We start from the raw sequence: 27,906 nt of genomic DNA on the forward strand, positions 1-27,906 counted from the left end.
GGTTGCTAACACAGAAGTACTTTGCTGTGGCACGTACAGTACATCATCCTTCTGAAATCTAGTCGTCTTGCTTGCTATTTTCTGCTTTGGACCCATAGGCTCTCTCTCTCTCTCACTATATATGCATACATATATATAATATATCATCACCTTTAGGATTTAGGTCAAAAGTGATTTTGCCCATCGTCAGGTAGTTTCAGAAATTTGATTTTTCCATAAATTTGCCAATTTAAAAATAAAATTTGTTTAAAAAATTTCATAAATAAACCTAAAACAGTAGCTCCTAATTTTCTCCGAGCTTTTTTTTCTGTAATTCTCAATCTGTTTGCTCCTTCCTTTTGTCTCATCTTCCTGCCAACATTTTGGCTCAGAAATTATTGATGTTGGTAATATGAGTGTACATATAGTTGAAAAATTCTTATGACACCTTTGTCCACTGCATGTGAACCCATTTACAATAAATAGAATCCACATTGAAACACTGAACAAGGGATTGCTATATGAACAGGATAAGCATTTATCTGCTAATATCGCCGAGAGTAATTTCTAGACTTTGAAGGGAAGTGGATCAGACACTGAGAGGCTTGATAAAATTGGACAGAAATTTGCTGTTGGGTTTGTCATCTACTGAATGTGACACTCAGCAATGCAGTTAATCAGATGTTAGTATTTGTTGGGAATTGAACCACAGACTGGAGCAAATTCCTCTTACTGTCCCCACCTGCCTCAGTTTCAATTGCTGCTCCTGTTCCATAATGGTAAACATTTAGTACAGCAGCCACTCATTATAGCACTGTCCCTGTTATAACTTTTTTGTGGCTTTTTCAGTCAATGGACATTGTTGCAGTGACATTAGAGTGCTTTCAGGCAGACTCATTTTCTACAGCGGCTAGACCTAGACTATTTCAAAATACATAGTTCATCAACTTTAACCTTCGACAACACTGTAATATATATTATGTATACTGTACCTGCTGCATAAACTATTAGAACATATCTTATTCTTGTATCAAAATGTAATGAATTAAATTGGAGATGATGTAATTGCCAATATCTTGAATATGTACTTGGGCAGACGTCTATTCAAATCTGTTGAAGTATCTTACAAGACAATTTACTAATTATCAATTTCTCTTCTTCCTTCTCTTGTCAATGCCTTTCATCCTCTCCTTAAGGTATATTCTTACAGTTCCATGGACACAATTTCATTTCAGTGCTTCCCCAATTTTATTTTTCCATGTATTCTTGGGATGTGGTCATCGCTGACATTTATGGCCGATGTCTATTTGCCCTTGAGCAGTTAGTGAGACACCTTGAACAGCAGCTGTCTATGTGGTGAAGGTACACCCACCTTCAAGATGGTAGAGGTCATGAGATTAGAAGGTGCTATTGAAGAAGAATTGGCAAATTGCTACAGTGCATCTTGTACGCACCACAGTTACAGTGCACCAGTGATAGAAGTTGTGAATGCTTAAAGTGGCGAATGGTGAGCCAGTCAAGGATACTCCTTTATCTCGGATGATGGCAAACTTCTTTAGTGTTGTTGGAGCTGCAGTCATCCAGGCAATTGGAGAGTATTCCATCACATTCCAGACTTGTGCCTTATAGATAATAGACAGGCTTTGGATACGTGGGGTCCTTAATTATGCTGGCTGCTTTTCCGAGGCAGCGGAAAGTGTCGATGGAGTCAATGGGTGGGAGGCTGGTTTGAGTGCTTCATTCACCACCCTTTGTAGCTTCTTGCGGTCTTGGACAGAGCAGGAGCCATACCAAGCTGTGATACAACCAGAAAGAATGCTTTCAATGGTGCATCTGTGTAAGTTGGTGAGAGTCGTAGCAGACATGTCAAATTTCCTTAGCCTCCTGAGAAAGCGGAGGCATTGGTGGGCTTTCTTAAAATGTAGCATCCGCATGGAGGAACCAGGACAGGTTGTTGTGGGTGCTGATCAGTTGGCAAATTGATTCTGATTGCCCAAGAAATTGCCATGGAGAAAGCTACAAAGGACTACAGGCTCCCTGTGCTTCCAGGTAATTCCGGAAGGGTGCAAGGACAGGTTGAGTGCAACCTTGTACTCTGCCCGTTGCGAACATGTAATTTTACATAGTTATTATGTTATGTATGAACTCCAATGCCAGTGTGCTGACAGGTACATAGGCTCATACAAACCAGCGATTGTCTGATCGAATCACACAGTATGTTCCTTCGGTTGTTCGTAATAGGAGTACAGATCTTACTCAACCATCCTGCACTTACAAAACCCAAAACAAAACATCTGGGCTGTGATTCTCTCAAAACATCCTAAGTTCCGAAGTCGCATAAAAACGGGAGTAACTCCCACTGATTTGTTTAGCGGGATTTTCAAAATGAATCTTCCACACTCTGCACTGCAGGGTGCCTCAGGGAGATTCATGCTGAAAATCAGGCGGCAGGGCCTATTCCTGCTGAAGATGCCGGCAGCATAGTACCGAGCGGGCCGATCTGTCATAGCGGAGATTGGCGTATGCGCAGTAGCCCCGCACTGCCAGCCTCCCGATCGCTGGCGAGCTTGATCGCTGGCTAGCACAGGAACCTCGCATTGCTGCCCCTCTAAGCCCCCCACCCCTGATTGTTGGGCTCCCTGATGTCTCCGGCCAGCCCCGAGTCCCCCCCACCCCTCACGGCCCACCTCAATCTCCGCAAGCTCCACCCCTCCAAGCGGCAGTCCCAGTCAACGCCTTGCCTCCCTCTGCATCAATCCCTATGCAGAGTGGCAGCGGGTCCCCCTGATCCCCACAATCTCCCCCATAGGCCCCACCCCATTAGACTCTGCCATCCTCTGGCCTCACCCCCTTGGCAATGCCCAATACCTGGTGGGCAGTGCCAGGATGCCCCTTGGACATTGCCATTTTCCCCTTGGGCAGTGCCAGGGGGCCAGGCTGGCACTGTCAGGCTGGCAATGCCCAGGGGGCACCCCACTAACCCTCTGGCCTCCTTGGGGGGCCTCCACGGCTGCACTTCACTCCAGCGGGGTCAAGCTGCCAGTTCCCCATTCATGGGGAGCTGTTGTGAACCCCACTGGAGTGAACCAGTCCTGGTGGGAGGAAGAGAGGCTAGCGGGGCCAGAGACTTCAATCCCGGGCCCGCTACTAAGATTTAAATCGCAATTACTTGACGACGTCGGAAATCCCAGAGATGTGCGGAAGTCGTGGCACCCAGTGTGGAGCCTCAGCACAGCAGGCTGGGAAAATCAACCCCCCTGCTGTTAGTTGTGATTCCACAATTGGGCAGCACTTACCGAACAATCCTGAGCGCGCCAATAATTATGCTGACAACCAATTAAAGATAATCAGTCAAGCTTTTGATGGGGCGCAACATATATTCTTTGCTCACAAAAGGAATATGTTCAAGCCTTGTGCCATTTTGGATTACCCAGGAGGATAAGGAGTCTGTAATTCCCTATAGCTATCTCCATCTTAAGACCTCAGCCAATCAGAGTTAATTTGCCACTCAATCAGCATCCCCTTCTCCTGTTGTATAAATTGTTTTGAGGGTTTGAAATTCGGCGTTTTTGTGTTTATCCTGATGAGTGCAGGATAAAAAGCTTTGGCAGTGAACAATATCCAATATTTTCCGCAATATTCAAGTACCAGCAGGCGACCGTTTATATAAACATGATCATTACATCCCAAATACATGTTTCCTTCAGCATGGCCACATTGCAAAACTCCAATGACATCTCCCCAAAAACCTGCAACTCCATTCCACAACTGATTGCCAAAATTATATCTGTGTTCCAATCTAGTCTTGGAATCAAAAGATATTATAAAATAGCCAGAGGTGAGCATAGTAATGTGACATAGTGGGCAAGGTGACAGACGAGGAAGAGAGCATCCTAACAAGCACAACTGAATGTAAAGATGTTGTCGTCAGGAAAGCTATATGTGTTCGGTTCAACTCCAACAACCCCCCCCCCCTCCCCCACCACCCACCCCCCTCCCCCCAAAGCTGGTGTATGTTTCCATGTGCCATAGAACTGTAAAGTAACTTCACCAGATATGTGTAAGTATGAGGGTGTATGTGTGTGAATGATAACCGATGCTTGATGATGCAAAATCTGCCCGCGGTTTACCCTCCGAGTTCAGAACTAAAGGTCTGGTTAACAACAGTAAGATTTCCTCGGCAGTGATGTGCTTCCATTGGAACATACAGACTCTGCCCTAGTGTATGATGGAATCTTGCAGAAATCTATCAGGAGGTGGTTTCCTGACCTTACAGACATTTTAAGTGACCATTTACTGCACGTCTTAGCAAAGACTCAACCTGCAGTGGCTGTTCTGGTTCTAGGGGAGCGAACTGAATTGACAAAGGCTTAGGGAGGGCAGGAGAACAAGCTTCAATGCATAGAAGTGTCACCCTGTGGAATGACCTTGTGTTAAGCATTTAATACAATCAAACTGAGATTTCAAATAAATATTTTAAATATATAGAATGCATTATATAGATATATATTTATGTATACATTGCTCAACTGATTTTTTTTTCAACAAAAGCAATATTACTGTTCAAATGTATTATTATAATGTCATGATGTGAGCTGTGCACGCTGTGTGCTTGATCACAACGCCTCCACCTTCAGGGGACTTTATCTAAAATTAATCAGTGAAATATGTTTGGAGAAAAATAATTTCTACCATAATTTGTACTTGTCTGAAATGACACTCCAACAAAAAAAAGAATGACAAATTTTGGATCATAAGACAGCAGATGGTTTCTGTAATGTGTTTTTTTTTTGTTTATCATAAGCTCAGCAGGAAACAGAAACTTGCAATTTTTTTTACACATAATGTTCGTATGTATTTTTAATTTCCAAGCTACGTGCCTGGTCAGTTATTTATGCTGTAGGTATAAGTGGAAAAATAAAATGCACTAATTAGTTAACAGGCAATCCGCCACCAGCCCTATCCTCACAAAGTACTGGGTCAGCTACAGAGGCGGCACAGTGGTTAGCACTGCTGCCTCACAGGGACAGGGACCCAGGTTCAATTCCAGCCTTGGGTGACTGTGTGGAGTTTGCACACTCTCCCCCGTTCTGCGTGTTTCCTCCGGGTGCTCCAGTTTACTCCCACAGTCCGAAAGATGTGCAGATTAGATGGATTGACCATGTTAAGTTGCCCCTTAGTGTTCAAAGATGTGTAGGTTAGGGGGATTAGTGGGGTAAATATGTGGGGTTATGTGAATAGGGTAGGGGGCTGGACCTGGGTAAGATGCTTTGGTCAGAGAGTCAGGGCAGATTCGATGGGCCGAATAGCCTCTATATAGGGATTCTATAATAATTATTTTTGCCTCCTTTTAAATCTATTCATGAGCCACTTCTGCTTTAGTGCCACAGATGGATCATTTGTTGATTATTTCAGCAGAATCTTGGAAAGGTATGGCAACATCACTGAGGCGATAAGCAAATAGGGAATGAAATTTCAAATCTTGCTGACTGTCGCAAACAAAATTGTGGTGCCTCTTACTGGGCTGTTGCTGGGTTCAGGTTAAAAGATGATGCATCTTCAGGAAGGCTGGTGTCTTTTTCCCTAATGTAGCAAAGATGTCGCCACCTGAAACAAATGAGAGAAACAAGGGTTAGCTTTTAAGAAAGCATGGAAAGAAGTGTCTAGCGAAAGTAGCTGCATGCAGTTTGTCATGCAGCGAGTGAATGGTGGGAGATAGAAGTGGTGAGGTGAAAAGACGACAAGGGTATAATGAATTAGAGCATGGTGTCACCTTGTCGTGCTTGTGACTCTTCTTGCCCATGATGGCCAGCGCAGTTTCCTCCATAAGTATAGGATGTGCAGGTGAGCTGAATCACCTCTGATGCCAGCCTCCTGGTGCCAGTTGGGTGCGATTTGTTAGTGACATCCTTCTGTGTTTAGACACTGGGCTGGATTTTCCGGCCTCGCTCGCCCCGAAACCAGAAATTCCTGTCCGAGGTCAAGAGACCTTTCCATGGTCTGCCTGCCACTCGCCTGCTCTGATTCCCATGGCAGGCGGGACGGTAAAATTCCAACCAATGTGCCTGTCATGGGTGAATCTTTGTGATAAAGTTTGTAATGTAGTTGACATGGGGAAGTGAAGCTTGGTGGCCACCTTGCTTTGTAAAACAAAGGCTTTTGAGATATTTCTCTTCAGTAAAGTACATTCGGGAGAAGAGAGCTTTGTTGTGGGCATGGCTTCCTGCACAGTGCTGTGTTCATCTAACTCATCCCAGACTCTTCCTGTCTTTTTAGCCGCTCCCCTTATTCTGCAACTCCAAAGGCAGCCCTTCCAGACCAACCACGATTGCCAAAAGCCTGTTCTTGAAGTGAAAAGAAACATTTAGGATCAACGGAAAACAACTTGGTAATTAGTTGTCGAAGTCAAAACATAGGGCAAATAAATGTTGGAGAGATAACAAATAGTTGAAAGGGAGAAACCAGCAATTAACATGTTTTTTTAAATAAATATTCATTCAAGGGATGTGGGCATCACTGGCTAGCTCACAATTTATTACTCCACCCTAGTTGGTGGTGAGCTGCCTTTTTGAGCTGCTGCAGTCCCTGAGGTGTAGGTACACCCACAGTGCTGTCAGGGAGAGAGTTCCAAGATTTTGACCCAGCGACAGTAAAGGTACGGTGATGTATTTCCAAGTCAGGAGGCTGAGTAACTTGGAGGGGGACCTCCAGGTGGTGGTGTCCCCAGGCATCTGCTGTCCAGTCCTTCTAGATGGCAGTGTTCGTGGGTTTGGATTGTGCTACTTAAGGAACATTGGTGAGTTCCTGCAATGCTTCTTGTAGATAGTACAGACTGCTGCCACTATTAGTCGGTGGTGGAGGGATGGCGTGTTTGTGGATGGGATGCCAATCAAGCGGGCTGCTTTTTCCTGGATGGTTTCAAACTTCTTGAGTGTCATTGGAGCTGCACTCATCCAGGCAAATGGGGAGTACTCCTGACTTGCGCCTTGTGGACAGGTTTGGGGAGTCCGGAGGTGAGTTACCGGATTCCCAGCCTTTGACCTGCTCTTGTGGCCACACTATTTATATGGATGTAATATTCTGTAAGTAACATGGTTCAAGGATCCTTGCTGACTATTAGTGCCAGAAGTTGTTGAGTGAATTTTTCCCTGGCCAATCAGACACTGGGGTAGCCCAAAAAAGAGTACAAGTGTAAGATCCTCATTTAAAATGGCAATTAAAATATTTAAATATTTCCAGCATGCACTCTGTCTGCCTAAGGAAGTGCCTGGCCCAATCTAGTATTACCTCTGGCACCCCACATGCCAGAGAAGACACAACCATTACTTTCTGGGCCAATGATCCATCTTATTGGCTCCATGATGTTTCTTTTCTATTGAAAAAATTGGTCAACAATGCAAGGTATCACCAAAGGTGAAAAGAGTTGGGGAAAAGATGACAAAGAACAATACAGCACAGGAACAGGCCCTTTGGCCCTCCAAGCCTGCACTGATCATGTGTTCCTAACTAGACTATTCATTTGTATCCCTCTATTCCCAGTCTGTTCATGTGGCTATCTAGATAAGTCTTAAATGATCCTAGCGTGTCTGCCTCAAATCACCTTGCTTGGTAGTGCATGGATTAACAATCAGTTGTTAAATGACACCATGTTTAAGGTTTAAGAAGTATGTATAGCATGCAGGAGAAATTCAAAACTGACAGGGTGGGGAGAGGTGAGAAAGTTAATAGGTGCTGGGAAAATGTAAGTTAGTATAAGAAATGAGACTTGATTGCAATACAATGAAGATTTGGAGAGGCGTGTGACATTTGTCTTTGAGATTAGAATTTTGACAGCCAATAATCACTAGGTTAGCGGATGTAGATGATGAGATCTTTTGCTATTTGATATGTCAGTTCTCTGCAGTGGTAAAATACTACCATGAAGTTCTTTGTTCGAGGTGAAGTTATTTAACTCGCAGCTCCATTGATTAAACTCAGTTATGTTCACAACTCAGATAATGAGCCAGATTTTCCTTTGTGCTCGTGAAAACCCGACCTGCACACGTTTACGCCTTCCACAATGCTCATCCGACCCAAGTGTAATATCACCTGGGATTTTAGACTTTACACACAGGGGGTTGGATTTGCAGTGCGCTCTGTGAGCTGTGATGAAGTGTGTGAGGAGTGTGGGTGCAGAGGAGGGGCATTTAGAAGGCTTGGTTCTCAACACAGCAGCCGAGTTCCCAATATTATTTCAAACTCACTCCCGCCCCACTCGCACCACATGCCACCCTCCCATGTTGCTGATGCCACCTTTCATAACCCCTTACTATGTGCATTACGTATAGTCCTTAAGAGCCATGCGATAGTAATGGGAATTATTTTAAATCATTCAAAAACAAACCTCTAGAATTCAAACTATCATTGATAGTGTAAAGAATGAAAGCTATTCCAGTGTGTAAAAAAGAATCCCTTAAGTCCCTATTAGCTTTGTAAGCAAACAAGAAACCACATCAAACGCATATTCTGTTGTTAGAGCCTTTTAAAACTTTCAATTTCTTGGATGAACAGACCACCTGTTGAGCTGAAGTCATTAAAGCTTTTGAAATCCAGCCAAGCATTCATTAAGGCTACAGCTGTCATAATAAAAGCTTCCAGCTACATTGCCTGAAAGTGAGAGAACAGAGAGTGTCCCATTTCCATTTTGAAAGGGCGCGTGAATGAAGGCAAGCATGTGTAGAAATTTAATTTCAAATTTCAGAAGCATTTCTCCAATGGAAAATGGCAAATCTTAAACAACGGTGTTCAATGTATGGGTCAACTTGTCTTTGTAGGGCAATGCTCTGTGATAAACCACTGCATGAAAAAAAACATCTACATTACAATATCACATCTCATAGTGACATTTAAAGCTGTGAAATCATTTTACACTTGCTGTTCAGAATGTGTTCAACTCCTCAACAGGCTTCCCCTGGTGATCATGGACTCCCCAAGAAAATTTTTTTTTTGCTTGGCTTCCAAAACCCACACCAGCTCTCGCAAAAATTGTGTGCAAGAGGAAATACAATTTTCCTGTGGTCCTCACAATGGGGCGCCAATCTCGGAAGAGGTGCATGTGCATTTTGCACCAAAGGCCTTCCAGACCCATGAAAAGAAAATGGTGTGAAGGCAGGGGGAAATTGTTTTTCTAACAAAATAATATTAAGTGCAGCATTTCATGAACCAATTTGCCCGCCATTGGGAAAATCAACCTAATGTGTCAAAAATTATTAACATGCTAAGTAATGTACCCATAAATAATAAAGCAAAATAATCTGGTGGAATTTTCCGGCCCCTCCCACCAGCAGGATTTCCTGATCCCACAAAAATCAATGGACTTTTGAACGCTCGCCTCATTTTCTGGCCCTGCCCCTGCCACAATGAGGCTGTAAAATTCTGCCTGTAGTCTTCTTAGGTTTTGGCGCCAACTGTGGCTCAGTTGGTACCAAACTTGCCTCTTGATTCACGAGGTTGTGGGTTCCAGTCCCACCCTTAGGTCTGGATTTTACCAGAAGACATACTGCTCACTCCCCGTCTGAAAAAGTCCATCCCACATCAATAGTACATTGTGGCTAGCAACAGCAAGGTTAGCGTGGGATTCTGCCCCTTCTGGGAGGAAGTCCTGCTCTCAGGAGCTGCCAGCCAATCAAATTGGCCAGAAACTCTTGCAGTCCCTGCAGTGCCAGAGTTCAGTATTGGACACTTCCAGAACTGGAAACAGGCCCATGGTGAAGGCCCCAGTGGATCCTGAACTCAGCTAAGTCAGTGGTATTGGGCGGGGAGGAATCAGACACCTTAGTGAGTGAGGTGGGGGAGGGAGCTGTGCATTTTGCAGTGCAGGCGAGGAGGAAGGAAGGGGGATACTATCTTAGTGGGGTGCCCCTGATGTGCAAAGGCCACCACCAACCTGCAAAGGTAGTACCTCTCTTCCCTTCCTGCCCTTTTAAAAACCTTTGAGAAAGAATGGGCTGCCCACTTCCGCCTGCACGCGCATGCCAACCATATTATAGCATGAGCAAGCTTGTCAACAAGCTCAATTGACACATTATTTATATATGATGGGCAAGATGCCAATTTCAGTGCCCCCCTCCCTCAGTATTATGGGGGATAGTTCAGAGGTGGACGAGAAGATGGCTTGCTACCACTCATTGTATGTGCCCCCTTCCCTGCCAAAAACATGTCCAACAGAGGGCCGTAAAATCTAGCTCCTAGGCTTGAGCACAGACATCAAGGTTGATACCCCAGTGCAGTATTGAGAGAATATGCACTGCCAGGGGCACTTAAGCCCAGGCTCGAGCTACCTGCTTGGGTGGGTGTACAAACTCCCACACCACTATTTGAAAGAAGAACAAGGGTAATTGTATCCAGTGTCCTGTTGAATGTTTATCCCACAATCAATATAACAAAAAACAGATCATCAAGTCATTATAAAAATCTTATTCGTGGGAGCTTGCTGCGTGCAACTTGACTGCTAAGTTGCCAACAGTGCAATAATGACTACACTATACTATAACTTTCTTTCAAGGACTGCTTCTGAGATTTTCTAGATGACTACTTTTTGATCTTTGGGGGCTATCTTTTGATTTTCAGAAGCCCTTCTTTCATTCTTACTAACTCACTACATGGTGGAGTCACGTAGAAGTGCTACCTTCTGTATTTGAGTTGATTATTTTTTCAGGATTTCCTTCTTTAAAGAGACAAGATAACTTGCACACCAAAAGGAAAGCCACTATAATAAATGGCAGCTCATCTAATCTCAAGACAAGAATTAGTCAGATCGAAATAGTATGCCAACCTTGTGTCAATGCTATTTTGTAAAGTAACGCCTTTTTTTGGCCACACATGACTTGTGTATTAGTGATTCAAACAAAACCAAAACAGAGAAACCATATAAAGTGGATAACAGCAGTATTGATTGAAATGAAAGTTTCCGTTAAAACCAAAAGTATAAATACTCATAAAGTTGACCTTTGTTTACCTTCTGTTATCATCAAAACTAGACCAATGTATTTGTCTAAAATCACCAAAGTGACCTCAGCATTCTAACATTTCTGCTTTTCAAGCAGTTTATATGTGAAATACAGAATGTAGTCCAAACAATACCAAGAACAGAACGTGACCTTGCTGGATTGCGTAAACCATGCTTCAGCAATAGGAGACAAGATGTCACCAACCGTGAGCTAAAGTTGTCTGCCCTGTTGTCTGAAAGGTTTTTGATTGCCACCTAAATACAATTCCCAATTTACAATAATTAAGATCAGATTCATCTAAAGTTCCAACTATTTCAGGCAATGAAACAGTGATAGGACAGATGGGTTAAGTAGTGAAAGACCAAATGAATCTGGATTGTTCTCATTCCTCGCCAGTCCCACCACCGCCACAACACAAAATTAAAATGTGACGGATCTTGTCTCAGCTGGCTACTGCCCCTGTTGACAATGCAGTCTGGGCCTGCTCCTGACCTCCTCCTTTCTGCGTTTCTGATCATCTCCATAGTTTTACCTTTCTGGTTTTTGCCCCTCCATAGAGCTTGTGCCACTCCCAGAGGATGATGAAAGTTTGACTTGAATTGGTCATCGCAACTCCGGAGAATGTGGAATTTTTGTATTTAACGGGTCGTCGTGTAAGATACTTGCTCCAGTTCTTCCAGCCCTTGCTGCTCCTCCAACCATAGCTTCTGTCTCTGGAACAACGGCAAGGGCGGGAGGGAGGGAGATTGTCATTGGAAGAGCTGGAGCAGAGAGGGCGGGATTTTCTGGCCGCACTCGCCCCAATGCCAGAAATTCCCGCCCGAGGTCAACGGACCTTTGCATAGTCCATGACCTGCCCGCTACAATTCCCGTGGTGGGCGGGATGGGAAAATTCTGCCCATAATCTATGATTGGAGGAGCAGCTCTAACAGATTCTGTTTCCTACACAGTTGCTGCTCCTCCAATTAATCTGAATGTTATTTTCCCAGACCAGAGGAGTGATAATGTGTGAAATGGGGCAACCTGCCTTGAATTTTACGCTCCATCTTTACTTGGTATGAGTTACTGATGGCGTTTCAAAGGTGAATTCCCCCTCCCCACCACCATTTATTTTGGACCCTAATTATGAAGTGCTGTAAAGTGCTTTGAGATGTCCTGTGTTCTTTTGATAATGCACCAGATTGGCATTGGTTCGGCACTCGTCAAATACTTTAAACAGATTCCGAATTTCAGACTAAGCCCGTGTGTTTTAAAATAAAATGTTGCAAATGTTTCAATCGGTTGGCAAGTGTGTTGGGATCAAAATCATGCTAAACAGGCACAGTGTATGAATTAGTCTTTGCCCCAAAGTTGAACTGGTAAACAAATGCAATCCGTGAGTCATAATGTATAATCTCAGCTCGTAATAAATAGTCAAGCCTTTCAATAGATAGAAACAAAGTTACCCAACAAGGAACACCAAGCAGACCTTTAATAAAATGGAGAGGGAAGAAAAGGCTTCAGAATGTATCATGTTCCAGTGTGTATTTGTTCCTGTTAGTTTTCTCATGTGTCCTTTTTAATCATCCCCAATGAGTGGTGTCATTTTTGTTCCATAAGATATTTTTGGTAACTCACTCTTTAGAGTGCTATCCCCTTAGGACTTCTAATATAACCGCTTTGCTGCTGAAGTACATGCTGACGGAGTTTGTAAATCACAACACCGTGAATCTTACATTAAAGAATGAATAATTGTCAGCGGTTCAACTCATTTTTTTTTCATTTTGGGGGAGTACAGAATGGCAAATTGAAAAATGGAAGTGGCTCTGAAGACGACAGCAGACTCTGTAAAGTAGCACTAAAGACTATCTTTTTCATATTGAACATAAACAATTAAATCCTTCAGTCTGTTATCCTGGTAAAAATGTCGTTTCGGTATTCTCAAATTTACAAGCTGTAAGCTTGGAGCATCCTGCAGTCTCCTAAGCTTGGCACTCCACCAACAGATCTGGCTCGACACCTCAGGATTTACTGTTGTTTCCTCTCGTGGAATAAATCTGCTTACTGCACCAAAATTATTCCACAATGTAAAGAGGAACTTCTTCATGTGTAACAGTTGCATTTGCCGATTTATATTTTTTTGAATTTTAATCCATGGTGCTGCTTCCAAACTCCCGCCCTCCTTTTTTCTGTCATTTTCACTCTTCTCCCCCCCTCCCCCCCCGCCTCCCACCCACCCACTCACCCATCCACAGCTGAATTCCCCCCATCATTCCCCCTGCTCACTTTTTCTCATGGCTCAACTTCTCCTTCAATATCCAATTCTTGCTGAAATCAGTAACTTATCACTGTCCTGTGGTATTGTCCCAGTCACCATCAGCACAGTCAGAAATCCATCTTAAACCCCTGCACACTGAAATCTCTCCCTCAAAGCACTGGAACAATTTTTTCTTGCCCCTAGTCGCCACAGTCCGGCACCTGTTTGGGTCAATGCACCTAATCAGCACGTCTTTCAGAATGTGGGAGGAAACCGGAGCACCCGGAGGAAACCCACACAGACACGGGGAGAACATGCAAACTCCACACAGACAGTGACCCAAACCGGAGTCGAACCCGGGACCCTGGCGCTGTGAAGCAGCAGTGCTAACCACTGTGCTACCGTGCCGTTTCGAGTCCAGATGACGATGAGAGCTCTGATGAAGGGTAACACAGGCTCAAAACGTTGGCTCTATTCTCTCCCCACAAATGCTGTCAAACCTGTTTGTTAAAGAACAACTAAGAAAGAGCATCAGCTTTGGGTCTTAGATGCCTTAGAAATCGGAGATAAAGCTGGACCTACACCTGAAAAGGAATAACTGCTAGATCTATTGTCCATAACACAGCCTGTGATTGGGAGCTGTATAAGACAAGGTTGATATGGAGAAAAACAACTGTAAGCAAAAGGAAGAAATCTGCAGTAATCCTCTCGTTGAAAGGTAGTTAATCTTGTTGCAGTTGGAATTCCGGATGTAAGCAGCTTGTTTGCAGTTGAAATCACAGCAACAGGCTACTGGAAAGCTATTGATAATTGGGTGTCTTCTGACATTTTAAGCCACTGTGCAGTAGTGGCAGGGAGCCTTGTGCTTGGACTGTGGAATCTAGAGTTTAAGATTTCAAAAGAAAGTCACCTATACAAAGGATAATGGAAGGACCCACATGAGAATAGCTGGAACATTGAAGAGGTAGCAGAGTGAATTTTGGAGACATGTGATATACTTTCCGTACTTTCCCATTCATCAAATGAACCGTCAAGATTTTATAAGATAAAGGAATTCTTGATATGGCAGTAAAAAGTAGAACTGAGTTTATTTCATAAGTTTTTATAAGCTACAGTAAGTCCTCATTTATTGTTCCCAAGTCTAATATTGTTTAGCTTTTACATTAGTAAGTTAATGGGGCTTGAACGTCACAGGATTAATTTTAACATCATTCCCATGACCCGAATGGTGTCATTTTAGAGTGACCACTCGCCTCCCCAACCTCAGAGTTGTGACCCCTCTCTGCTCCCCATCCTTCAAGTTGTGACCTCTTTCTGCTCCCCAACCTCAGAGTTGTGACCTCTTTCCCCCCTCTCCAGTGTTTGAGTTGTGGCTTTTCCCTCTCCCTAAACTCTGAGTTGTGGCCTCCCCCTCCCTGACCCACCCTCTTACCAAATCTCCCACTCCCTGACTTACCTTTCTATCTCTTCCCTCTCCTGGACCTGCATTCCCATTGAAGATCCGGATCCAGTCTGCAGCTGGATCTCCGGTGTTGTGGAAACATGGGTCCCAAGGGTGCAGAAGTGCTGAGCTAGAACTGCTACAATCCATGATTTTTCTAATACTTCTGCTCACCACTGTTCCCTTGATTATTTTTTTAAAAGAGTATTTTATTTTAAAAGTTATTTTATTTATCAATGTCAGAATTTAACAATGTAAAATATTTTAACTTAAGAGGGTATCATGTTTTAATCTTTGTCTTTTCATCATAAAGAAGGTCCTTGAGAACCTAACTAGTTTTAACATTGGGTGGGATTTCCCGGCCATTCCCGTCAGCGGGATCATCCAGTTCCATCGATTGTGAGCCCCCATCACCAGGAGACCCATGGTGGAGGGTGTGTGAAGAATGGAAAACCATGTTGACAGCAGCGGGACCGGAAGATCCCCCTGCCGCCAATGGTGGGCCAACTCCGCTGCGACAAAATACGACAGTGAGGGGCGAGATCCCACCCATTTATTGCAATGGTAACAGTGTTTCACTTAAAGTTGTTTCATTTAAACTCATGATTTTCAGGAATGTAACCACAACTTTAAGTGAGGACTTACTTCATGTTGAATTAATAGTGCTCGATTTGTTTTATCCTTATGTACAATAAAGTTTGTTTTTGTTTAAAAAGCTGAAATCTTGTGTAGTACTTCTCTCAATTGCTGGGTGTTCCAATTTTTTAAAAGGTCCCTAACAGGAGAATAACATGGAATGCCCAGCCCCTGACCTGCTAGTAGCATAATATTTATGTTGTTTGGTTGGATAAATTTCTGGTCAGTGGTGACCTCCCCAGAATGTTGATGGTTGGGGATTTGAAAATAGTAATGTCATTGACTGGAAAGGAGAGTTCCTTAGACTCTTTCTTGGAGATGGACATTGCCTGACACTTTGGTGGTGTGAATGTTACTTGACATTTAGCAGCCCAAGCCTGAATGCCATCCAAGTCTTACTACATGTAGATGCTGACTGCTTCATTATCTGAAGACTTTCGAAAGAAGTGTGCAATCATGAACAAACATCCTCACTTCTGACCTTATGATGGAGGTAAGGTCCTAGATGAAACAGCTGAAATAGTTGGGCCTAGGACACTACAGTGAAGAATCCCTGCAGCAATATCCTTGGGCTGAAATGATTGGCCTGCAACAACTGCAACGACCTTCCTTTGTGCTAGGTATAACCCCAGCCAGTAGAGAATGTTCCCCTCGATTTCTATTGACTTCAGTTTCACAAGAGCTCCTTTGTGATCTGCACAGTCACATGCTGCCTTAATACTAAAGGCAGTCACTCTCACATTATCTTTGGAATTCAGTTCTTTTGCCCATATTTGGACCAAGACTGTAATGCTGCCTGGAGCCACATTGTCTTCCTGGCTCCAAACTGAACATCGTTGAGCAGGTTATTGGTGGGTAAGTGTTGCTTGAGAATGCTGTCAGTGACACCTTACAGTGCCTTACTGATGATTGAGAGTAGACTGCTGTGGGGGGTAATTTTCAGGATTGGATTTATTCTCCTTTTTATGAACAGGGATGTAGCTGGGCAATTTTCCACTTTCTCGGGTGGATGCCAAGTTGTCACTGCTTGGTTAAAAGCAGGGCTCCTTCTGGAATGCAAGTCTTCAGCAACACAGCTGGGATGGTGCAGGGGCTCTCAGCGTTTGCTGTACCCAGTGAGCTTTTATTCAATATCACATGGATATCATTTCAGCCCAAGGATATTGCTGCAGGGATTCTTCACTGTAGTGTCCTAGGCCCAACTATTTCAGCTGTTTCATCTAGGACCTTACCTCCATCATAAGGTCAGAAGTGAGGATGTTTGTTCATGATTGCACACTTCTTTCGAAAGTCTTCAGATAATGAAGCAGTCAGCATCTACATGTAGTAAGACTTGGATGGCATTCAGGCTTGGGCTGCTAAATGTCAAGTAACATTCACACCACCAAAGTGTCAGGCAATGTCCATCTCCAAGAAAGAGTCTAAGGAACTCTCCTTTCCAGTCAATGACATTACTATTTTCAAATCCCCAACCATCAACATTGCTGATTTCAGCCAGTTTGACTCAGGGCGGCATAGTGGTGCAATGGTTAGCACTGCTGCCTCACAGCGCCAGGGACCCAGGTTTGATTCCTGGCTTGGGTCACTGTCTGTGTGGAGTTTGCACATTGTCCTCGTGCCTGCGTGGTTTTCCTCCCATAGTCCAAAGATGTGCGGGGTAGGTGGATTGGCCATGCTAAATTGCCCCTTTGTGTCATGGGGACTAGCTAGGGTAAATGCATGAGGTTATGGGGATAGGGCCTGGGTGGGATTGTGGTCAGTGCAGACTGGATGGGCCAAATGACCTCCTTCTGCACTGTAGGATTCTATGATTTCTGTGATGTTGGGGTTCTCAGGAGTGGGCCAAAATGTATCATCCACTTGGCATTTCTGGCAAAAGAAGCTGGTTATTCTGATCACTGCATTCAGTAAAAGCTAGGTTGTTAAATAGAGCCAGCACCTCAAATTAGTTGTTCAGGTTGGGCGGCACGGTGGCTCAGTAGTTAGCACTGATGCCTCACAGCGCCAGGGACCCAGGTTTGATTCCCGCCTCGGTCACTGTGTGGAGTTTGCATGTTCTTCCCGTGTCTGCATGGGTTTCCTCTGGGTGCTCTGGTTTCCTCCCACAGTCCAAAGATGTGCAGGTTAGATTGATTGGCCATGCTAAATTGACCCTAGTGTCAGGGGATTAGTAGGGTAAATATGTGGGGTTGGGGGAATAGGGCTTGGGTGGATTGTGGTGCAGATTCGATGGGCCAAATGGTCTCCTTCTGCACTGTAGGGATTCTATGAAAGGTGCCCACTACCATTCATAACTGGATGTGAAAAGATAGTGAAACTTTGATCTGATCCATTGGTTTTGAGGTCGCCTTTTTCCATCTAACGCATGCTGCTTGTAATGTCACCAAGTTGGCACCACATTATTAGGTATGCCTGCCGCTGCTCCTGGCATGTTCTCCTCCACTCCTCATTGATCCAGGGTTAGTCCCTGGTTTTGGTGGTAATGATAGAGTGTGGTGTATGATGGAACATGAGGTTACAGATTGTGGTGGAATACAGTTCTGTTGTTGCAGATGGCTCACAGTGCCTCATGGAGACCCAGTTTGGAGCTGCTAGATTTGTTCTGAATCTCTCCCATGTAGTACAGTATGTGTGCCACACAACTTTGGCAACACAGTGAGACACTTACCTGTCAGTGAGCCTCCCAATGTTGTCTAAAACGCTGGTGTTAAAATGTCACAAATTCATTAAGAAGAAGAATAGGCCACTGTCACACTTAAAGGGCTAGATTTTGGCCCCTGCTGGGTAGCCAATCAAACTCCTAAGAGTCTAATCGAGTTCAGTTAAAGGAACCTAACTAGAATTTTCCAATCAGCCTCCAGGTTCCCGCAGATGGTGAGGGCTTGTGTAGGTACATGGAGGTGGGCAGCTGGCAGGATGTGCCAGCATTGCAGGCTGACTCTCTGGGTGCAGAAGCTGTCACAGAGTGCCCTGTATGTGTTCTTCCCCCAACAGTGGTGGCCTGGCTGATGAATCTATTTTTTAATTTAAAATTGTAAAGATCTTGGACAGGGTGACTCCTTTTGGAAGTGCTGTCTCTCCTAATCACCTTCGTTGCAGCCTGCTTTGAAGATGGAAAGCCTCTGATTGCACCCCAACTTCAAGGCCTGAATTTTCAGGATGGTGAACGCTCTGAGGTGCCTCTCATCTGAGAGTTGAGAGTAACCATACTCGCTGACGCTGACAGGTCCGCTGCCATTTCACACTCCAGAGCATTGATTGGCAGCAGGTGACACTTTTGTCCTCACTTGGACAGATGTGCCGCCTTGGAGAACTGTTGGACAATCTGGCCAACAGCTTTCTGGTTCATCCAGGCACAGCGCTGCAGTGGCCAGAAGAGGTACTGCAATATCATGACTGAGTCCCAGGAGCGCAATGTTGATAACTACCAAGGGTCCTGGGAGGGGAATGTAGGGGATGTCCTCAGGGTTTGCTGGGGGAGGGGTTTAAGCTAATGGGGTGTTGGCAGAGGTCTCTAGTCCATGAGAAGATGGTACCCCAGTCTGAATAGGCCTTTCGATGGAGGCGCCCCATGCCCCTCCGCACCGCGCCCCTCCCCAACCATCCTAAGATCATGGGGTGAGAATCTTTTCTGCACTTCACCCTCAGTCATCAGGCACCTGCCAGCCTAAAAATTGAGGCTGGGTGGGAAAACAACTCAAGGGCCTTAATTGGGGAATGGAGGGGCTTCCTGTCGGAGATCCTGTCTGCCCCATTGTAGAATCACGTCCAAGTAAGGGTGGGCAGCATCCGGAGAGTATCGTGTCCAGGCTATCTTACACCGCCCCCCCCCTCCCCCCACCCCCTCTCAGAACCCAGTGGGATAGAAGCATATAATCCTGGTCCAAGAGTCTGCTCAACACCTTAACTGGACACCGTCTGGCTATGAATTGACCTGATAAGGGCAATCCAAGGTGAGTGATTGTTTCCACCTTGGGACAGGCACAGGACCCCGAAATAGTCCCAACCTGTGTTTCTTGCTCTTTGGAGGTGAAATCAAACCCTTATGTTCAAGAATGCTGTATCTTTTTGGGCCCCATGGGTTACTGTAAGATTAATATACAGTTATACGATAAATATAATATAACTCAGACTCAGAGTGGCCCCTTTGAGTGAAGTTCACAACATTTGCAGGGATACTTCATTATAGTGACATACAGGAAAGTACAGAATTGGGAGGACAATTGAATTCCATCTAAACAGTTCCAAATTCATAATAATACTGCACTATATTCTAGGGGGTTGATTAGCTGCCTGTTTTACATCTCCATTGGCAAAATCAGACTGGGTGTAAAAGGCAGATGAACCAAAATTAGTCATTTCCCACTGTGGCGGGTTAGGTTAAAATTACCCTCATAGTCATTATCAGAATTATACATCATGTTCCAAGTGAGGTCAAAACAGTGTCCAGTGTAAGCTCACCAATGCCCCCTAGGAACGATGTTCCATCCTTCTTGCTATTAGTGAATTCCTAAACCGACACTAAATGGAAGGAGATTAACCTAGGTTTTTTAAAAAAAACATGTTTTAGGTGCACATGGTGATTGAACCAACATTTTCAACCTCTTCTCTCTAGCCTACCTCTTAATAACCTAGAATGACGCACACCTCAGAGTGAGTTTACAGCCTGTTGCCTAATAACTAGTTAAAATTATGCTGTGCAGTTTCAAACATAGCTAGAATTCACAATGTGTCCAATGAGATGAGCAGTCAAGTGTCAAACAAAGCTTGCTTTCGATGGAGTCACTGCGCATTTTGCACATTACTCCCCTTGAAGAAATAATTTAGCAGTAATATACTGCATTCTTTAGTTTGGAGATTGAGGTATATTCTGTTTTAATCAGAACTCCATACCAAAATTAAACCTCAATGTTGGTATTACAGTTCCAAGCAATGTGTGCATCCTCCTCATTGCCGTTACAGCTGCAGCCCTCAAACATTTTATTTCTTTATTGATTTTAGAAGCTCCTTTGCTTTTCGGATGGGCTACTGCAACAAACCTGTGAAACAGACTGTATGTGCTTTATTTTAACATGTTTATGACTGGAATTGCTGATTGATTTGCAAAAGTGTGGGTTGCCAATAGTGTGTTTACTTTGGAGGAAGTCCCTGATCAGAGGTTACAGTACAAGTAGGATCCAGATTCAATTTAATTTGATACAGAATGGTTTATCCAAAGCACTCTCAGATTGGCTGGATAATGAGAGTGGAATCTTAGTGACGAGATAGATCTCCCAGCGAGAGCAATTTAAGAATATTATAGTAAACTGAAAAATTCTGCCTGTTTTACAAGAACCTAACTCAACATTAGTCCCCCTCTCGAAGCAAAAAAAAGTATAATGAAACATGATTAATGTCTTTTATAATGTAGGTATTTACTTAAATATTGATGATCACCAGGGAACTGAATGGGAGGAGTTTCTGGACCTGCCAGAACAAGGGACTGGAATTAACCTTCATATGGACATTAACCTGGAGTCTTGTACCATCACCAGCATTTCAAATGTGTGTATGTTAATTAAACTCATTCATGCTTCCAGGTTCAGAAACATCTCCGGCCAAAGCCACCAGCGTATGTTTTATTTTAAAGGACAAAAGGTTTGAGCACAATGTTTTCACTGATTTCTTTTTTAAATGGATAACAATGATCAGACTTCTTTGAAAAAAAAATTGACGACCGTTGCTTTATTTCACTCCCATCTGTTAATGAACACTCTCAACGGAGTAAAAATATTACTATAATAAATCAGCCTCAATACCTTTTTTTCCCCCCCATTGAAGAGGCATCTCTCTTCATCAGTGGGACCTTTCAGCTTGCTGCACATTTCCCACAGCCCTGGTACAATGCCGAATGATGCAGATGAAACAAAGGTCGTAAAAGTGCCCCTTCTGCTCCGAGCTGTAGTTCAGGGAAAGAACCAAAGTGGCAATACAAAGAAATGGAAAGTCTCCATTTCGGAGTGAAGCTGTATGTTTACTGGAAGTATAAACAATGTTGCAGCTAAAAGAATCCAACTTTCACACCAGTATTTTTATTCCAATTCACACCAGTAACTATGTGTATAGACAAGATATCGTTGACAGGCTAGAGGTTAACAGTGAATTAATCTGGAATGTAGTGCATTGGATTGTTTACAATGAAGCATTTCATTTCTGCTGAAACATCTCTAAATCACTCGAAAGCAATACAAACAATATAAATTGAGTTTTCAATTAAAAATGCTCTTGTACATTACGTGACCTCAACAATTCTTTGATGTATTAAAATATGAAAAAATTGGAATAAAGGATATATTATATGCCCTCTGGACACAGATAAAAAGATGTGGTGTATTTTTTTTATTCATTCGTGAGACATTGGCATTGCTGGCTGGCCAGCATTTATTAGCCATCCCTAGTTTCCCTTGAGAAGGTGGTGGTGAGCTGCCTTCTTGAAACGCTTTGCTGAGCATTTTACAGACTTACAGGGGCGGAGATGCCTAGTGGCTCCAATTTATTAACTACAAAATAAATATTTAATGAATCAGTTATTATAATGATTAGATCTCAATGTAAAGTTCAATATGTCAGGAAAGGTGAACTTATCCAGGCAAAGGAAAGGTTTGTCTGCTTCAGGAAGATGGTGATCCTGAGTAGATGTGTATTTACAATGCAGAGCTGCTTTAAAAGTCCTAATGCTGAGGAACAACACCACCTGGAAGTTCCCCTTCAAGTCACTCACCAACCTGACTTGGAACTTTACTGTTGCTGGGTTAAAATCCTGGAACTCTCTTCCTAACGGCACTGTGAGTATACCTACACCAGATGCAGTGGTTCAAGAAGGCAGCTCACCACCATCTCACAAAGGCAATTAAGGATTAGCAATAAATGCTGGGCTAACCAGGGACGACCATATTCCATGAAATAATTTTTAGAAATTTGGTTGTTTGGAGTACGGAACTTGAGTATTGTTGAAAAAAAGAGACATGTCAAAGTTTTTCATCTTGCACTCATCAGGGTTCTTCGCAAGAGTACCGATATATGGGGAAAACAACAAATTACACTGTACGAGAAGAAAGTGCTGATTGGTTCACAAGTAGTCTCTGATTGGATAGAGAATGCATCGGGTGGCTAGCTAACTGCCAAGCATTGTTTGAAATTTAAACCAGGCAGTTTGATCCTGATTGGTCGAGGCGTTATCTTGTGGAATGACTCAGCATATGGCTGCCACTTATCTTGTTTAATTGAAACAGGCACAATGTGTGTACATGTTATTTCTGCCTGCAAAGAAGCAGGTCCTGTGTATTAATATATGTAGCTTCCGGCACATGTAAATGCGCAACACTGCAAGCCCAACTGACAATCTGAAATTGGTTGTCAGTGTAATTCTTAGCATACAGGATGTCCAATCCAAGAATCACATCTCATGTTGGACACTGTGTTTTGAGTTTTGCAAGCATAGCCTGTTGGGTACAGTCTGTACCTTGGCCATTGCAAACAGCAGCTGGGTCATGCTGTTTGACATGATCCGCCAGTCTTTGGCATATGCAGCCTACATACCTAGCATCACACTGGCACTGAAATTCATATATCACATTACTCATTTGTGTGAGAGGCAGAATATCTTTTTGGTTTGGTGGCAGCACCCTGTTAGTGATGAATACCACTCGTGTTGCTACTGCATGGTCGCAGTGTGAAACAGCTAGCTTCATCTGTTGCTCAAATTTTTGAGATGCCTTGCTCTTGCAGGGTAATCTGAGGTAGGCTGGGCACTTTACAGGGTAGAAAGTGATGGCCTTTGGCCCGTTCATGAGTTTGCAAGATATACAGTACGGAATTATCTGCTCAGGGTGGCCACTGTCTCACAGACTTTGATGTACCCTACTTCAGCTTCAAGCTTGAATGGTGAGCAAATGCCTCAGATCCTATTTAGAAGGTGACTGATAAGTCAAATCTTATAGCGTGTGCAATTATAGAAATCCTAAAGGTAGACTCGCAATAGACTGTGGTAGTGAAACCCCTGCCATTTCTCAACCAGTACATCAAGGGAAGGGAGTTCATCTGACTGCTCCATTTCAGTGCTTGGCAGTTAACTCTCAGTCACCTGGTGCATTTTCCATGGCAATGTGTCTACCAATCAGAATCTACTTGCCTACCAATCAGCATTTTCTCTCATTTAGTATAAATTGTTGTTTTTCCCTTGTATCAGTATTCTTGCAAAGTGTCCTGATGAGTACAGGATGAAAAAGCTTTGAAATGTCTCTTTTTTTGGCAATACTAAAAAAATAATCTATATTATGATTCCAAAGCACTAGAACAATCATTACGCAAGTGTGAGCTTGTACTCAGGTGTGTTAAGTGCATTTATGCATACCTGGTTTTTAAGTAAACGTGCCTACTCAATTATTTTTGAGTCATTATTCATTAGAGCATCTAAAGTATAACAGTGGTGCATTCTGCCCATCGCTCCTGGTGTTTGTTCCTGCTCTTAAACTGCAACTATTTATTTTTGTTACTCTAGATGACTTCATCTGTTCATCTGCTTCAGCTATTTCACCCATTCCTTGCGATCACCAAAGCAAATCTCCCCCGGACCATCCAATTTCCCTTCCTGGCTTCCATTCAATTCCACTCCCTTTCAGAACTGCTACCATCACCCCTCTTCAAAATACTGTTGACCCCTCTATGCTTGCAAACTACCATTCCATCTCCAATTTCCTTTCTTCTCAAAGCCAGTCAACCTCCCGAACCTATTCCCATCTTCTTACAACTCCTTGTTTTAATCACTCCAGTTACGTACTTCCCCCACCACAACACTGACATGGCTGTAATTCAATTCACAAATGACACTGTTTGAGACCATGACAGTAAAGCATTATCCTTTGCCTTCCTTGATCCTCTTTAGCTTTAGATGGGGCCATTCATGCCATTGTCATTTCAGGCCTCTCCTCCATTGTCCAGCTTAGTTGAATTTGCCTTTGCTTGGATCCAATTATACCATCCCATCATAGCAAGAGCATTTCCAGTAATAACATCTCTTCCTGCCCCTGTACTGTTAACCCCACAATCTCCAAAGGATCTATCCTTGGCCCACACCCTTTTCCCATCCTACATGAAGGAAAAGTAAGACTTGGATTTATGCAGCACATTTCACCACCTCAGGATATTCCAAACTGCTCGACAGCCAATGAAGTACTTTTGAAGCAGAGTCACCACATACAGGAGTTCCAGGGTGCGAATTTTGCATACTACCCACTTTGTTTGCAACAGGTGCACCCCCAAAATTCAGGGTACATAAATTTCACACTCAGCAGCTTTTGATGCTATTAGCACTTTAGCAGTTAGGTGGGATTTGTCTTTCAAAGATTATTTTGAATAATAAAAGAAAATCAGCTTCACATTTCATACCTTGTTTCTCATCTCAGACAAGGGAAATAAAATTATTTTGGTGAACTAGTGTGCAGCAAATTAAAAAACGGAGCTTTGACTATTTTAAATGAAACCCATAGCCAAAATAATTTTAATAGCAAACTTGATGGAGTTCCGCATGAAGTTATTTTTATTTCTGATAATGGTCAACAATAACTCACCTATGGCTTCATAAATTTAACTCTGCAGCTTTTAGACTCCTCACTTACAAGTTATGTGTTCAGTTCCCATGTTGAAAGAAAGATTGCACATGCCTTCCGAAACTGTCGCATGGTATAAATATAATTCAAATAGTCAAACACAAAAACAACATCATGCAGATAAAGATTTTAGTATTACAAAATTGGCTAGTATTATGAGCCTTCAGACCATTTTATGATGAAAAACAATCTTTCCTGTTATTGTTTTGTATCGCTTTAACTGAACAGTCCAAAGTAGGTCAGATCTAACGTAGAAAACATTGTGTTCCCACATAAAATTGAGTCTTTGATATATTATTTTTAAAGATTTTGTGCAACCCAGATAACAATCACAAAATGGATCAGTGTCACACACATTTCTACCTCCTTGATCTCTTGAAAGCACCGACTCTTATTGTGATACGGTTACACAGCCCTTCAGCATTTCAACCAGATAGCCCTCCGTCATGAGTGAGTTTCAGTAGTGAGTATGGGCAGGCTTTCATAACCACGTACAGCCTGGTCCCAGCTGATGTCCATACATTCACTTTCTAGCCGAGGGCATTGAGCACATGTTAACACAGCATCCTTGGGTAAGTCTTGGCCCACAACCTAGCAGGTAACGTTCAGTTGATGCCCAGCTAGTTCAACAATGTCGGTAAACTTCTCAAAACGGGACCATGAACTTGTATTTGTGGGGCAACTGTGAGTTCAAGGACCATGAGGAGAAAAGGGAGGTTGGAGATAGGGCGGTAATTTGCAAGGACACAAGGGTCAAGAGTAGGCTTTTTGAGGAGCGGGGAGTGATGTGGGAAGATTTGAAATGCAACATTACCTGGGGAAGAGAGAACCGTTTACAATATCAGCTTGCAGTGAAGCCAGGAATAAAAATTGGGTGGCAGGCAGCTTTGGGAAGGAGTCAAGAGAACATGAGGGAGGCTTGACAAGTGTGGCAAAGAGAGTTACATGGATCATCTCAATCTTAGTGACAAAGAGGTCCACGAGTTTCTTAAACTTGTTGGAATTTGGCATGAGAGGGTTGGGAAGAGGCTTTTAAAGAGATGATTGGTAGGGGATGTGGGGGTGATTGGGGAGGTTAGTTGCCTGTTATATTCCAGGATAATCCTGGAATAATGAATTGTTTTAATAGCAGAAAGTACACTTCGATAATATCTAACGCAATCTAGGTAGGTGTGATGGTGTGTAGTTGTGTGTTAAATACATTAAATTCTACACCCCTTAGGCATGAAGGGAGTGAAGGTACATGCTGTAACAGATTTAGTGACTAGAGCAGGAAAGCATTAAGGTTTTTACTTGGGTCAAAGGCATCAAAAGCAAATGTGACATTATGTTTGAGCAGATTGATGGCTGCAAAAGCATTGTGACAAGTGAAGGGCCAAAAGAGTTAGGAGTTTGAAAATATATTTCTAAGTGATTTGGGAGAGTAATTTCTTCCAGAGGTGGACATCAAAAGCAGTAGGAAATCAAGATGTGAGTAGTGAATGATACAAGGGAGTGGGGAGGGATACAAGAAAGTGAACATAGATAATGTTATCTGTGATTGCGATGATGGGAATAGGGAGGCCACATAAATGGCTTGGTCATGGGGTTGGAGAGTTTACATGGGAGAGACAGGGGGGCAGTGAACTCAGAGGTGAGATAATGGTTGAGGTTGCTGAGGATAAGAATTTGTTCAGTACAGACGTTGAGGGAGGAAAGCAGCCATGGTATCTCACTGAGGAACTTGGTTTGAGGCTTGGGTTGGTGTTGCAAGGCAAGGAATTTAAAAGAGAGGTGAGGGAGTGGAACAAGATGAGGTGCCACAGAAATAAGGTACAGAGCGAGATTTGGTAATAGGAGCCACAGCATCACCATAGTGGTTTGGCAGAGCTGGTTGTGGAATATTTAGCCAGACCTAGGGTAAAGAGCTTCAATAAAGGGGAAGGTGTCATCAGAATGAACCAAGTTTCTGTCAAAGCCATCATGTCAAAACAGTCATCCACAATAAGATCATGGATGCTAAGGGCCTTGTGAGGAGACATTCTGGATGCAGGTATGGAGAGGAACAGTGATTGGTGATTCACTAACAAAGTTCACAAGGGCAACAATGAGAGGGCAAGCAGAATGGAAAGGAAGTTGGCAATGTTGGCCTCCAGCAGGCATGAGGTCAAGAGGAGAGCATAATGGAGAATGAGAGCTGAGGAGACGTGGAAAATCTGCCATGTTCCAACATTAGGTTGATCCACTGTCACAGCAGAGGTGAGTAGTTGGCTTGGTGATGGAAAATGCAAGCCCCTGGGTTCAGTGTGCCAGCCACAATGCAAAGCAGACAGCAATGGAGTAAATGCCAGTCCAGGATGAGAACCAGCAGAAACTAAGCCAGCTTGACCTGGAATGAAGAATTCCTAAGAGAGGAGAATTCAGCAGCAGAACATATACTAGAATCGACAACTCGCGCAAGAGTGCCGGAAGAGAAAAATTATGTCAGATAATTATTGAAACTGAGACCTCTGATCTGTATGCTTTGGTACTGGACCAGTCAATGTCCTGATTAGCTAGTCCAACAAAGATAAACAAATGTATGTGTAAATCTGTCTGCTCTCTTGAGTGAGGGGAATACAGTGTTTATAAAGACTACTTCTTAAATGATTGATACTGAGAAGGAAAAGGAGAAAATTCAGGATGACCGGATTTACTTCAAGCTGTGTCAGTTATACTTATGGGATTAAAGTTAAAAGCTGAGGGGTCAGTATAATTTGGAGAGGAACTTTTGATGTTCTAATTAATGAGATGAAGAGCTTATCAGACTTTATCAGAGATCAACTGTTGAGGCCATTAGGTGATGATGGGTTCTAAATTTGGTCACGTGATGTGCCCTTAGAATTTATCATTGCCATTTAGATCCTGTTTTAAAAATGAGAATTGATCTCCGTACACAAAAAGACTCGAGTGACCATTGTTGCCATAGGAACAAAAGAAGGCCTTGGATGAAGAAATCAA

The 27,906-nt window shown here is 43.3% G+C and overlaps 1 protein-coding gene across 2 annotated transcripts in view; it reads left to right on the top strand.

Moving 5' to 3' along the window:
- The window catches only part of tshz2 (teashirt zinc finger homeobox 2), a 345,809-nt gene that overhangs the window by 278,187 nt on the left and 39,716 nt on the right, over positions 1-27,906 (top strand). Inside the window, exon 3 of one of the 2 annotated variants that reach the window (XM_078236109.1) lies at positions 20,691-21,634. The exons of the other annotated variant lie outside the window; for it this stretch is intronic. The gene's annotated coding sequence lies outside the window, so the exon portion shown is untranslated. Of the gene's footprint in view, positions 1-20,690; positions 21,635-27,906 lie in introns of those variants that run through there. 2 annotated transcript variants of the gene reach the window in all.

This window comes from Mustelus asterias, chromosome 20, assembly GCF_964213995.1.
Source record: "Mustelus asterias chromosome 20, sMusAst1.hap1.1, whole genome shotgun sequence".
NCBI classification, from domain to species: Eukaryota; Metazoa; Chordata; class Chondrichthyes; order Carcharhiniformes; family Triakidae; genus Mustelus; species Mustelus asterias.